This window comes from Festucalex cinctus, chromosome 2, assembly GCF_051991245.1.
Source record: "Festucalex cinctus isolate MCC-2025b chromosome 2, RoL_Fcin_1.0, whole genome shotgun sequence".
NCBI lineage: Eukaryota > Metazoa > Chordata > Actinopteri > Syngnathiformes > Syngnathidae > Festucalex > Festucalex cinctus.
The window spans coordinates 2,010,700-2,024,935 of record NC_135412.1 but is presented as its reverse complement, the minus strand read 5'-3'; the positions used below and the strand labels follow the sequence as shown (position 1 = coordinate 2,024,935).

Below are 14,236 nucleotides of genomic sequence, written 5' to 3'. Positions count from 1 at the left end.
GTATGCCGCCAGAAACGTTAAGTGACGTCAACTACTTTTTTTTTTTTTTTTTTTTTTTTGGTGTGTGAATACTTCAGTGGCCAGTGCAACGTCCAAGTGCAGCGCAGCCGGCTCAATGAGTTGTGAAATCAAAAACACCCACTAACTATGGCCAGCAGATGGCAGCGGTAGCTGCTCGGGCCCTAACTAGAGCTGCGAGTTCCAATGAAACATGACGCAATCTGATGAAATCGAACGTTTTCAATGCTGACGTGAATGAACAAAGCCTTTGTAACATTAAACCTTATTTGACGGAGCGTCACTAAACAAAAAAATCTTAATATGAAGATTTATATGAAGGCATCACAATAATAAAGAAATCAAACAACGAAACCATCACAACAGTCAAACGTCGACTACTGAGCACATCAAATTCCCTGCATCGCAAATTTAGCAATTTAGCGTGATCACCTGCAGCAAATGGCGGCCAAGCCCCTGAGATTGACTTACCGAACACCTGCCGTTCGATTGAACCCAGGTTAAGGAATCACGATGTCTCGTTTACTACATAATTTAAAGCTATTCTGTGCCAACTTTCAAAAGATATCGGGATACAATACAATACGGTATCAACAATTCCGCCTTTGCCAAGCTAATAATGCGTATATGTCTATAAGACGTAGATTACAGTAGCGAGGACTAAATTGCACCATGACAGTTGTTTTTATTATTATGGTGATGTTTGGAATACTGCTTTGATAGTGTCAGTAAAAAAATAAATAAATAAATAAAAATATTATAATTGTGTTGGATACAGCCAGGGTACATTCACAACAGTTGTCCTCCCTCATTGCTACTAGCTAGCGTGTCATCTACCTACCATCCAACATCCACTGAACTCCCCGGACCTCCTGTAATCATCGGAAAGGGTGTGCATGTGTCTCGGTGACAGCAATATTGATGCGATGCTACACATTCAAACAGAGCTGCTTGCCAGTTTTCCGCTCGCTCGGATGAATTATAACGGCGAAGGTCATCCACACACACACAAGATAGCGATTTGTGTCCATTTTGCCACTAATTAAGAGTTTTTCGGAAGCGAACGGCTGCTCGGTTGCACGGTTAGCAGAGGAGCAATCAATGCCACGCTTGACTGAACACGTTCCTCCGGCATAACTCACACTAATAGCGACATGTGCGCTTTTGAGTGGAGCTTTTGACTATTGTCGGTATGTCGAACGTGTAGCCGGCTTCACTTGTGATGACTGACATCTCTTTGCCCCTAAATTAGCTTTATCTGCTCTCCCAAGATTAGGTGGAGCTGTGTTCCATGCAGGGATCATGAATCATTACATCCCTGACAGGAAGATACATGACATCCGTTAAGGTTTGGAAGACACTGGCAGGAAGTTTGGAAATGACCCGCAGAGATTGAGAGGCACTGTTGTTGATCCACTGAGTGTGTCTGAATACCTGAAACCGGCACGAAAACCAATAGTGGGTATAGTAAGGATATCCGTCCGTCCGTCTGTTCGTCCGTCTGTCCATCCGTCTGTCCATCCATCCATCCACCCATCCAGTATCCAGCCATCCATCCATCCACCCATCCAGCATCCATCCATCCATCCACCCACCATCCATCCATCCATCCATCCACCCATCCAGTATCCATCCAGCCAGCCAGCCATCTATCCATCCATCCATCCAGCATCCATCCAGCATCCATCCATCCACCCACACATCCAGCATCCATCCATCCACCCACCATCCATCCATCCATCTACCCATCCGGCATCCATCCACCCACCATCCATCCATCCATTCACCCATCCAGCCATCCATCCACCCATCCAGCATCCATCCATCCATCCACCCACCATCCATCCACCCATCCAGTATCCATCCAGCCAGCCAGCCATCCATCCATCCATCCATCCAGCATCCATCCAGCATCCATCCATCCACCCACACATCCATCCATCCATCCATCCATCCATCCATCCACCCATCTAGCATCCATCCATCCACCCATCCAGCATCCATCCATCCATCCACCCACACATCCATCCATCCACCCATCCAGCATCCATTCATCCATCCACCCACCATCCATCCATCCATCCACCCATCCAGTATCCATCCAGCCAGCCAGCCATCTATCCATCCATCCATCCAGCATCCATCCAGCATCCATCCATCCACCCACACATCCAGCATCCATCCATCCACCCACCATCCATCCATCCATCTACCCATCCGGCATCCATCCACCCACCATCCATCCATCCATTCACCCATCCAGCCATCCATCCACCCATCCAGCATCCATCCATCCATCCACCCACCATCCATCCATCCATCCATCCACCCATCCAGTATCCATCCAGCCAGCCAGCCATCCATCCATCCATCCATCCAGCATCCATCCAGCATCCATCCATCCACCCACACATCCATCCATCCATCCATCCATCCATCCATCCACCCATCTAGCATCCATCCATCCACCCACCATCCATCCATCCATCCATCCAGCATCCATCCATCCACCCACACACACATCCAGCATCCATCCATCCATCCATCCATCCATCCATCCACCCATCCAGCCATCCATCCATCCATCCATCCATCCATCCAGCATCCATCCAGCATCCATCCATCCACCCACACATCCATCCATCCATCCATCCATCCACCCATCTAGCATCCATCCATCCACCCACCATCCATCCATCCATCCATCCATCCATCCAGCATCCATCCATCCACCCACACACACATCCAGCATCCATCCATCCATCCATCCATCCATCCATCCATCCATCCATCCATCCATCCATCCACCCATCCAGTATCCATCCAGCCAGCCAGCCATCCATCCATCCATCCATTCAGCATCCATCCAGCATCCATCCATCCACCCACACATCCATCCATCCATCCATCCATCCACCCATCCAGCATCCATCCATCCAGCATCCATCCAGCATCCATCCATCCACCCACACATCCATCCATCCATCCATCCATCCACCCATCCAGCATCCATCCATCCATCCACCCACCATCCATCCATCCATCCACCCATCCAGTATCCATCCAGCCAGCCATCCATCCATCCATCCATCCATCCAGCATCCATCCAGCATCCATCCATCCACCCACCCATCCATCCATCCATCCATCCATCCAGCATCCATCCACACACACATCCATCCATCCATCCATCCATCCATCCATCCATCCATCCATCCATCCATCCATCCATCCATTCATCCATCCATCCATCCATCCATCCATCCATCCATCCATCCATCCATCCATCCATCCATTCTCTGTGCTGCTTATCCTCACTAGGGCCACATATATACATACATGCATACATAATACACACACATAAAGTATATAAATCAGTGGTGTCCGAAACTACGGGCCGGGGGCCATTTGCGGCCCGCCGTCCATTTTTCAGTGGCCCGCGACATATGCTAAAAATGGCCTTTGGCTCAGTTCAAATAAAATAAACAAAACAAAAATGTTTGGAGATGGTCAAAGTAAGAAGGGAGGGTATCGAAAAACTGGTGACATTAAAACTCATTTACTCCCAAAAAAAAAACGTATAAATACGTTCTATTTTAAATATTACCATGCTCCCAAAGATGATTTTATACGTTTTGGCTTTGATTCAGCCTCTGAACTGAAGAGAATGCTTTGACGTAATGGTAGTTATTACAAAAACGTTCCAGCAGGTGGCAGCAGAGTATAAGAGATCAAAAAGCTCTTTTCCCCACTATTTTAAACAGATTTGTGAATAATGATGAAACTTAGCCATATTCTAATGCTAATTAGTGCAAAATGTTAACAGATTTTTTTCGTTTTTTAAAAAGCATTTTCATTTTTATTTTATTTCGTAAACAAAATTGTTTGTTGAATTTTAGTTGTAGTTATTTTGTTAGTTTTAGTTAACTAAAATAACTTTTTAATGGCACCTGTTTTTCGACACCCTCCCGTCTCCAAACATTTTTGTTTTTATTAATTTATTTGAACTGAGTCAAATGCCATTTTTTAGCATATGTCGCGGGCCACTGAAAAATGCACGGCGGGCCGCAAATGGCCCCCGGGCCGCAGTTTGGACACCGCTGATTTAAATTGATTGAGCATTTGAACAGATGTGTGTAAAGACTTTTTATATCCTCTGTAAATACAAAAACAGTGAAGTTTTAAAGAGGCTTTTAAAAGTTTGGCGGCCTCTACCTCACCTTTTAATGTTATTATTATTATTATTATCCGTATTTTAAATCATTATAGCTCTGCTCCACGAAAAATATTTGTCACTAATAAACCCTTTGCAACATTGCGGCTTGGCTGGAATGGACTTGCCCGGGAGAAACAATTATTAGTCCTGCCTTCTTTCAAACACAAACCCATTGACTTCACTCACTCAAAGAATTGAGTGGAGTGTATATTTTTTTTATATTCACTTCCTCTCCATAAAGTACATTTCGATATATTTGACCAGGAAAGTTGTGTGTGAAATGCATTCTACTCTTCTCGTCAGAGAAAAATGAGCACGATTGTCTTGAATGAAAAAAAAAAAAAAGAGAGAGAAAGAGAGATAGTGAGTGAGGAATTCGCCTGAGAGGAAAACGGAAAAAAAAAAAAAGGTATGCAAGTTTGCCTGTCACTTATCGCATTTATTTATCACATTTCAGAACATATTGCAACATTCCTCTTTTGCGAATGAAATGAATCATGCTGTCTATGCTCGGAGGTCAGGGAGAACGTGTAAAAAAAAATATATATAACTTTTTTTTTTTTCTTTTTTTTTTGCTTCTGGTGTGACCTGCAAGAAGGTGGACGAGATCCAGGTCAAAGCATGAGATTTCTCCACAAGGGCAGACAGGGAGGAAAGGGAGGCGCATCCCTGCGGCAGTGCATTGACCTGGGGGTGAGGGAGCGCCTCCCCGAAGCTTCCATGGGTGGGAAGATTTACTGGAGTCCTAATCACAAGTCCACAACTTACTTGCCTGCATGTTTTCTGACCAATAGCAGCGCAGCCACAGTCCACGCGTTGTCTCGTTAAACTTCCATTCTGACGACATGTCATGTCAGACATTTTTGGCTGCTGGACTTCTGCACGTCACAATCATTATTTGCTTCTTTCAATATCTCAGAATTAGGATTATATTTGTGAAACGGTGGCATAAAATGTCTCAAATGTATGGAGCTTGCTACTATAGAGTATTTTGGTTTCTTGTAAAAAAATAATAATAATTAAAAAAAAAATTCCCATTGAGAGTAATCAATGTGGCATCATCAGATGAACTGCATCAGTTCATGTTAGTGTCATTCGACTGTTTGGGGCAAGACTAAAATATGGATCTCAGCAACAGGAAGATAAATTGCCATTCAGTTGGGTTTTAACATGCACAGCGTCTCGACCTTTCCACAAGGCCACCTGCAGTTACATTTTCTCAAGAACTCGAGATGTCCAGCAATATGTTTATTTGATCAAAGCGTAGAGAATTTGCAACAGGTTAAGATATTTAATATGTTAAATATTAAAGGAAAGTGGTTATTTAGCGGCATCTTGTGGTGAATAATTCATTATAAATTTCAATAATATGTACAAAAATGATCCATCACGTTAACGTATATTTCTTTTGATATAATCGTAGGTCTAGTAATCGCTAATTATATCACATAGATCGCACCACGCAGCAGGCAGACATTTTTCGCCACCATCTTTCTGCCGCGGACACCCGAAGGAGAAGAAAGTCACAAACGTAGTTAGCTTACCTTCCACAAGTTGGGGCCTTTTGTCACTGAGCTCCGTGATTCTGACTTGTCTCTCTCTGCTTTGCTTTCGTTAGCTTTTTCCGCTAGCCGCTCTTGTTAGCCGCTTCAGTTAGCTCTTGCTAGCCAGTCTTTTTTTTATTATTATTCTGACTTGTCTCTCTCTGCTTTGCTTTCGTTAGCTTTTCCTGCTAGCCGCTCTTGTTAGCCGCTTCAGTTAGCTCTTGCTAGCCAGTCTTTTTTTTTGTTTTTTTTGTTTTTTTAATTCTGAGTTGTCTGTCTGCTTTGCTTTCGTTACCTTTTCCGCTAGCCGCACTTGTTAGCCGCTTCAGTTAGCTCTTGCTAGCCAGTCTTTTTTTTTTTATTTATTCTGACTTGTCTCTCTCTGCTTTGCTTTCGTTAGCTTTTCCTGCTAGCCGCTCTTGTTAGCCGCTTCAGTTAGCTATTGCTAGCCGGTCTTTTTTTTAATTTTTATTCTGACTTGTCTCTCTCTGCTTTGCTTCCGTTAGCTTTTTCCACTAGCCGCTCTTGTTAGCCGCTTCAGTTAGCTCTTGCTAGCCAGTCTTTTTTTTTTAATTTTATTCTGACTTGTCTCTCTCTGCTTTGTTTTCTTTAGCTTTTCCTGCTAGCCGCTCTTGTTAGCCGCTTCAGTTAGCTCTTGCTAGCCAGTCTTTTTTTTTTTTTTTTTTTAATTCTGACTTGTCTGTCTGCTTTGCTTTCGTTAGCTTTTTCCGCTAGCCTAGCCACTCTTGTTAGCCGCTTCAGTTAGCTCTTGCTAGCCAGTCTTTTTTAAAAAAAAATTCTGACTTGTCTCTGTCTGCTTTGCTTTCGTTAGCTTTTTCCGCTAGCCGCTTTTGTTAGCCGCTTCAGTTAGCTCTTGCTAGCCGGTCCTTTTTTTTTTTAATTCTGACTTGTCTCTCTCTGCTTTGCTTTCGTTAGCTTTTTCCGCTAGCCACTTTTGTTAGCTGCTTCAGTTAGCTATTGCTAGCCGGTCTTTTTTTTTATTTATTTATTTATTTATTTATTTATTTTAATTCCGACTTGTCTCTCGGGCGGCACGGTGGTTGACTGGTTAGCACGTCCGCCTCCCAGTTCTGAGGACTCCGGTTCAAGTCCAGGCTCGGACCTTCCTGGGTGGAGTTTGCATGTTGCCCCCGTGCCTGCGTGGGTCTTCTCCGGGTACTCCGGTCTCCTCCCACATTCCAAAGACATGCATGGCAGGTTAATTGGGCGCTCCAAAATTGTCCCGTCGGTGTGCTTGTGTGCGTGGATGGTTGTTCGTCTCTGTGTCCCCTGCGATTGGCTGGCAACCAGTCCAGGGTGTCCCCCCGCCTACTGCCCAAAGCCAGCTGAGATAGGCGCCAGCACCCCCCGCGACCCTTGTGAGGAATAAGTGGCCGGGAAAATGGATGGATGGATGCTTTGTTGTTAAATCATTCGTTAGCATCCAACCTAATTTTTTGCTTATAGTTACCCTGACAAGTGGCACATAATTAACATAATAGATGTTTTATCCATAGTGACCACTTGGGGGAAAACGTTAACTGATGCATAATTGAAATATCAGAAATTGGGTTGGGTAAAATTACCTGTATTGATTTGATGTCCCATCTGTTTAGTAAGTTTGTGATAATGACATTCGACCCCCCCCCCCCCCAAGGTTTGCTACCCCAAATGCAACAAGAAATTTTGTTGATTGCACATCTTGCAAATCATGATCAAATCTTGTCTTGCTCGCAATGGAATGTTTATTCAGGTGTACGCGACGCCTCTTTGATCCTGACTGATTGGAGGTCATTGTGGGGTTACCATCATACCAGGGTTCATTTTCAAGGTCACCGATGCCACCAACGACTTGATTCGTCAGCGCGAGCTGTTTGTAACGAGAGCCATAAAAGTTGAGTCACCCAGTTGTGAGTCAACGGCGTGTTGAGGTGTTAGAAGTCAATTGTGAACGGCTGTTTCATCTCCCTGGAAGGGCGTCAAGTACAACGTAGCGCTCTGAATTCAAATGACGTTGGATTCATGTGATGGCGAAAATGTCTTTGTAATAATCGACAGTTCCGCAGAGATCAAACCTTTGTTCCAAACGCGGGTTTGCCGCGAGTGATTGATGTCACTTTAAAGCAGGGGGGCCCAAACTTTTTACAGAAAATCCGAAGGACGCAAGGGCCACATAATGTTGTGAAGAAAAATTGTGTTTAGTCCTAAAAATTGCACAAATAATTTATTTGTGCTTTTGCATATTTAGAAAAATGCTACAGTATATAAACCAATTTATTTGTAATATGGCAGTAGGGTTATTATAGTTTGGGAATTTTTTTCTTTTAGTTAGTTTTTATTCGTTTAGTTCTTTTAAAAAATGCTTAGTTTCAGTTTAGTTTGTTTCAGTATTAGTATTAATTTAAAAAAAAAAAGTGTATTCCTTGTGCGCAATATTTAAAAAAACACCATGAGCGTGACGTCATCTTTTGGTGCTTTTCTATTGGCTGCTGCTAGATGACATCACTTGTGTGTGACATACTTTCAAACGTCATTATTCCGGTTTATATCAAAATAAAACTACTAAAAATCACATTTAAAATCATTCCCAAAGGCTCATGCATTAAATTAATTACCGGAGACTAATAATTATAGTTAGTTTTAGTTAATTTTGTAAACATAAAATGTAGTTTCAGTTAGTTTCCGTTTTTTAAAAAAGCATTTTCATTTTTATTTTATTTCGGTAACAATATTGTTTTTTTGAATTTGAGTTTTTTTCATTAGTTTTAGTTAACTAAAATAATAAATAATAATAATAATAAAATAACTAAAATAATATTATTTAATAAAATAAATAATAAACAATAATAATTATAAAATAATAAAAATAATAATTTAATGGCACCTATTTTTCGATACCCTCCCTTCTTACTTTGACCATCTGCAAACATTTTTGTTTTGTTTGTTTTATTTGAACTGAGTCAAATGCCATTTTTTTTTTAGCATATGTCGCGGGCCACTGAAAAATGAACGGCGGGCCGCAAATGGCCCCCGGGCCGTATTTTGGACACCTCTGCTTTAAAGTTTCAGTCAAAAATGATCATTTTATTTCTGTTCCTGTTTGCTGGTGCCTTTTCACGCATATTTGCTGCTGATCCCTGAAGCTGTGAGTTAAAAAAAAAAAAAGTGGCTTCACAATTTAAGCTGTGAAATTTCACAATATTCAGCAAATGAATTTGCAAGATGCAACAGGTACTGCTTCGCTTTCATGACTGTCTGCATACCAATGTGACCGCAGTCTAACTATTACTTCTCTTTATCTTCGCGCCCTGCGGCGCCAGTTTAGAACACGCTCTGTTCTCCTTCCAGAAGAAGGAAAAAAATCCCTACGCTGGAAAAACTTTGGAATATGTACCATATATTGTTTGTGTTTGTCTCTACAGCCCCAAAAAAAAACGTAATGTTTTTTTTTTTTTTTTTTTTTTTTTTCATAGACGGTCAAAAAAAAACCTCACGTTTATTAGTGAGTAATAGCACAAAACTGCACACTCTGGTTTGTTGGCTTTTGCCATCAATTCCGAAACATGTGGTAAGCGGGTTCACTCTGACTGACATCTGCTCAATATTCGTATCCCCAAAACAAAAGCAGCAATCAGCATGTCTTCAAGGGATTTTTTTTTTTTTTTTTTTTTTAAACGACAGGTTATTTCTGTCTAATTGTCTAACTTGTCACTGATGCACACATCTGATGACTCATAAGCGACACACCCAGATAGATAATTGGTCTCCGCAACCAGCGGGAAATTTCCCCTGTACTGCAAATTGAAGCTATCTAACCCAGACTTAAAGACTTTTATATCAAGCCATAAAGTCTTATTGATTTTGTTATGGGAATTATTTACTATACAAGAGCAGAATTTCTAAGATTATTAACTCATTCACTCCTAGCTGTTTTACTGGATTTTAACTGATTTTGCAAAGGCTCACAGAATATTGTGTTCTCTTTGTTGTAAAAACATGGAACCTACCAAAAGAAGGTTTAGCATGTCTTCTTTCATTAGGAAAAAAATATATATTTTTATGTTTCTGTTTTGCAGCAATTAGCTTTGGAAGATAGCTAATCATTATTCACAAATCTGTTTAAAACAGTGGGGAAAAGAGTGTTTTGCAACATGGCTCCGGTTGATCTCTTATACTCTGCTGCTACCTGCTGGCCGTTTTTGTAATAACTACTTTTGATTCAAGCGTTCTCTTCACTTCAGAGGCTTCATGAAAGCCTTTTGTATGCTCGAGCATAAAAAAAATAGAAAAAAACGTCTTTGGGAGCAAATGAGTTAATCTTGTTTTAAGATTATTTAGTTAGTATTATATTATTATTATTTAGTTTTATTTAGTTTGTAAATCCTAAAAGTAGTTAATTTTCACGCATAATAAGCTAAAATGCGCTAAGAGTCTATGTTCAATAAAAAAAAAAAATAAAAATCAGATATCTAATCTAGACTTAAATGCTTATATCAAGACATCGTCTTTTCTTTGTCTTGTTTTGATAATTATATACTTTGCAAGAGCAGAATTTACAAGATTATTAATCTTGTTTTAAGATTATTTGTCTCATTTCTCACTTAGTTTGTAAGTCTTAAAATTGGTTAATTTTTATGCACAATAAGCTAAAACAACCCGACTGTTGCATTTTATTGTAAATTCGTGGTCATACTTACTAAGTTCATTTGCCCTCTTTCCAGTGAACAATCTAACGGCTCCGCGGTCTTGTGGTAGCGTCTCGAGCCTCGGAAACGGAGGTTGTGGGTTCGATCCCAGGCTGAGTCAAACCAAATGCAATTAAATTTGCTGTTTCATTTATGTTTTTAAAAAACAAAAAAAGATCGTGTTTATGGCTTATTTTAAGATTTAATTTCCTTGATTTGTTGCTTTAGAACAAGTGTTTTAAGCTCATTTTAAGATTTATATAGAGCTACATGTTTTTCTTATTTCAAGAAATCTAAGTAAGTAAAATTATCTTACTGCACTGGCAGATAATTTCACTTGTAGTAAATTTACACTAAGAACACGTGTATTTTATCAGACGTAGTTTTGCAGTGTGGGAAGTTTTGCGGCCGTTTGCACTCGGCACAGCGAAGGTATTTCCTTAATACATTCTCCAAAACAACTTCACCTGACATGTAGTCATTTTTTTTTCTGGCTGACACGACGTGAACCGTCAAGGCAGCGGGGGAAATTCTCATCATGTTGAAACAATGTCGCTGCGCACAGATTTTGACAGGGTGAATCCTGTCAGATTTGCGGTCGGGTGATACTGTACTCGGCTAATAAATATTTTCAGGAGGATTTTGTTTCATTTGGAACCGTTTCCCAGGTCGAGGAGATCTCCAATAAAAGAAACTTGACAGCAATCGGATCAGCTTGATCGAGATCTGACGATATTGCGCATTTTAGTGCAATCGAAATTGGTGATCGGCTTGATCAATGATGTCATTGATCGGCTCTGCAAAATAAGACACAATGTTTATCAACGTTTTTAGAGATTTTTTTTTTTTTGCATGCATGCATGCATTTCAATTGCCGCCAATTATTTGTGGGTTTTCACTAGGGATGGGCGAGTAGCGATACCAGGTATCGTTATCGGGCCGATACCAGCCTTTTTTCAAGTACTCGAGTACTCGTGACGCAGACGAGTACAAGCGAGCGATGGCGGAGTTGGAAGACGTTAAGTGAGTCCTCCTTGCCTGTGGTAAAGCCTGGTGGGCTCATGATGGCAAATGTCAGGCAAATTCTCTCTTATGCACTCTAAAAACAGAATTGATGAGCAACTTAATTGAATTGCTTGAATGAAATGAATCCAAGTCAATATATTAAGTTGAATGAATTATGAGGTCATAAATTTAATCCCTTGAGTTCATTAATTAAATTTATTAATATATTTGGATTAACTTACCGTATTTTCACCACTATAAGGCGCACCTTCAATGAACGACATATTTTAAAACTTTTTCCACTTATAAGGCGCACCGCATTATAAGGCGCACCCTAAATGAACGACATATTTTAAAACTTTTTCCGCATATAAGGCGCACCACGTTATAAGGCGCATATTCAATGAATGACATATTCTAAAACATTGTCCATATATAAGGCACACCCTCAATAAATGACATATTTAAAAAAAAATTCCATATATAAGGCGCACCGCATCATAAGGCGCACCACATTATAAGGCACACATTCAAAGAATCACATATTCTAAAACTTTTTCCATATATAAGGCGCACCGCATTATAAGGCGCACCTTCAATGAACGACATATTGTAAAACTTTTTCCGTATATAAGGCGCACCACATTATAAGGCACACATTCAGCGAATGACATGCTCTACATTTTTTCCATATATAAGGCGAACCGCATTATAAGGCACACCTTCAATAAATGGCATATTATAAAATTGTTGCCACATATAAGGCGCATCGCATCATAAGGCGCACCTTCAACGAATGGCATATCCTAAAACGTTTTCCATTTATAAGGCGCACCGCATTATAAGGCGCACCCTAAATGAATGACATATTTTAAATCTTTTTTCGCATATAAGGCGCACCACGTTATAAGGCGCATATTCAATGAATGACATTCTAAAACACTGTCCATATATAAGGCACACCTCCAACAAATGGCATATTTAAATAAAAAAAATCCATATATAAGGCGCACCGCATTCCATATATAAGGCGCACCGCATTATAAGGCGCACCCTAAATGAACGACATATTCTAAAACATTTTCCGTATATAAGGCGCACCACATTATAAGGCACACATTCAACGAATGGCATCTTAAAACTTTTTCCATTTTATAAGGCGCACCGCATTATAAGGCACACATTCAATGCATGACATATTGTACATTTTTCCATATATAAGGCGCACCACACTATAAGGCGCACCTCCAAAGAATGGCATATTGTAAAACGTTTTCCACATATAAGGCGCACCGCATTACGAGGCGCACCTTCAACGAATGGCATATTCTAAAGCGTTTTCCATATATAAGGCGCACCGCACCATAAGGCGCACCTCCAAAGAATGGCATATTTCAGAACTCTTTCCGTATATAAGGCGCACCGCATTATAAGGCGCGCCTTCAATGAATGCCATACTTTAAAACTGTTTCCATATATAAGGCGCACCGTACTGTAAGGCGCACCTTCAATAAGTGACATATTTTTTTAAAAAATTCCATATATACGGCGCACCGCAGCGAGACCTGTTGCGGCTCAATATTGATCTATATACAAGGCGCATGGTCAGCTTTTGAAAAAATTAAAAGGCTTATAGGTGCGCCTTATAGTCGTGAAAATACGGTAATTCAAAATCAAGGTCTAAAAGAGCAAGCTTGGATGAGTTTTATGGATGAACGTGACCACAGTGGAAGACATCGCTCAATTTTCACACGACTTTTGGATATTCGGTTGTCTCAAAAGTGTGTTTAATGAGGGATGCAACTGACCTGGACGCTATTAGTAAAGACCCGACTTCCAAGGCCCTCTTTGAACAAGGTGCACACGTTACGTTATGGAAACAGGAGGAATACTCAACAAATTCCTCAGATAAAAGTTGAAGGAAAATGACATCCTATGAATGCCATCATTGTTTCCTTTCCTTTTGGAGTTTCACATCATAAAGCTGCCGGAATGCAGCGTCATCGCCGCTTGAGCTTTGACAAAAAAAAAAAAATCCATTCGGACTCTTTGTTGTGCACTCATTCACATCACACACGCACACACGCACACGTTTGATTATCAGTCATCTGCCGTGGCACTCAAAAGACGTGTTGCAAAAGTTACACTCGCTTTCACTGAATCTGCTCCTTCTGCTTTCTCTTTTATATCCCACAATGCACAACTTATCAGTTGCAATCAACACGCACACACGCACACGCGCGCTATCTGATGCCTTTCGCGCTCGCGTTTCGCACCCTTTGCTGGAAAATATTGTCGTGACTGTGAAAAACACGACAGGCGAAACAACAGCAGTGTTTGTTGAGCCTTCTGGAAATGAAAAAAAAAAAAAATTGCGCATCTGCTCTCAAAGGAGCAATTCATCAGCTGCGTTATGGTGGAAAGAGCCCGGAGTGGGTTGGAGACTTTGAATCCCAGCACAACTTTTAGATCAGACCTGCAGCTAGTTTGATCAAACAGCTGCCAATATGAAAAGAATGAAAAGAAGTGCTGTCTCCTCTCAGCACCTGGAGGGAAGCGTGAAATGAATGCAGCCTCTTAGACATTTTTCCATAATTGCATATAATTCCATGTTAGGTGTCCACTCTGTCACTTTTTTTTTTTTTTTTTTTTTGCCAGCGAAGCCTTTCATCCTGTCATTGTCATTGATCTGGTCCCACAGTGTTCTAATTAACTCATTCACTCCCAGCACATTTTTCATTGTTTTACTGGATTTTGACTGATTTTTG

At 40.8% G+C, this 14,236-nt stretch overlaps 1 long non-coding RNA gene across 1 annotated transcript in view; it reads right to left on the bottom strand.

Annotated features, from left to right (window-relative positions):
- LOC144013349 (uncharacterized) overlaps positions 1–13,334 on the bottom strand; it is a 35,091-nt gene extending 21,757 nt beyond the window's left edge. The window contains exon 1 of the long non-coding RNA XR_013282230.1: positions 13,277–13,334. This is a non-coding gene — a long non-coding RNA (uncharacterized LOC144013349). The remainder of the gene's footprint in view (positions 1–13,276) is intronic.
- Positions 13,335–14,236: the final 902 nt, after the last annotated feature.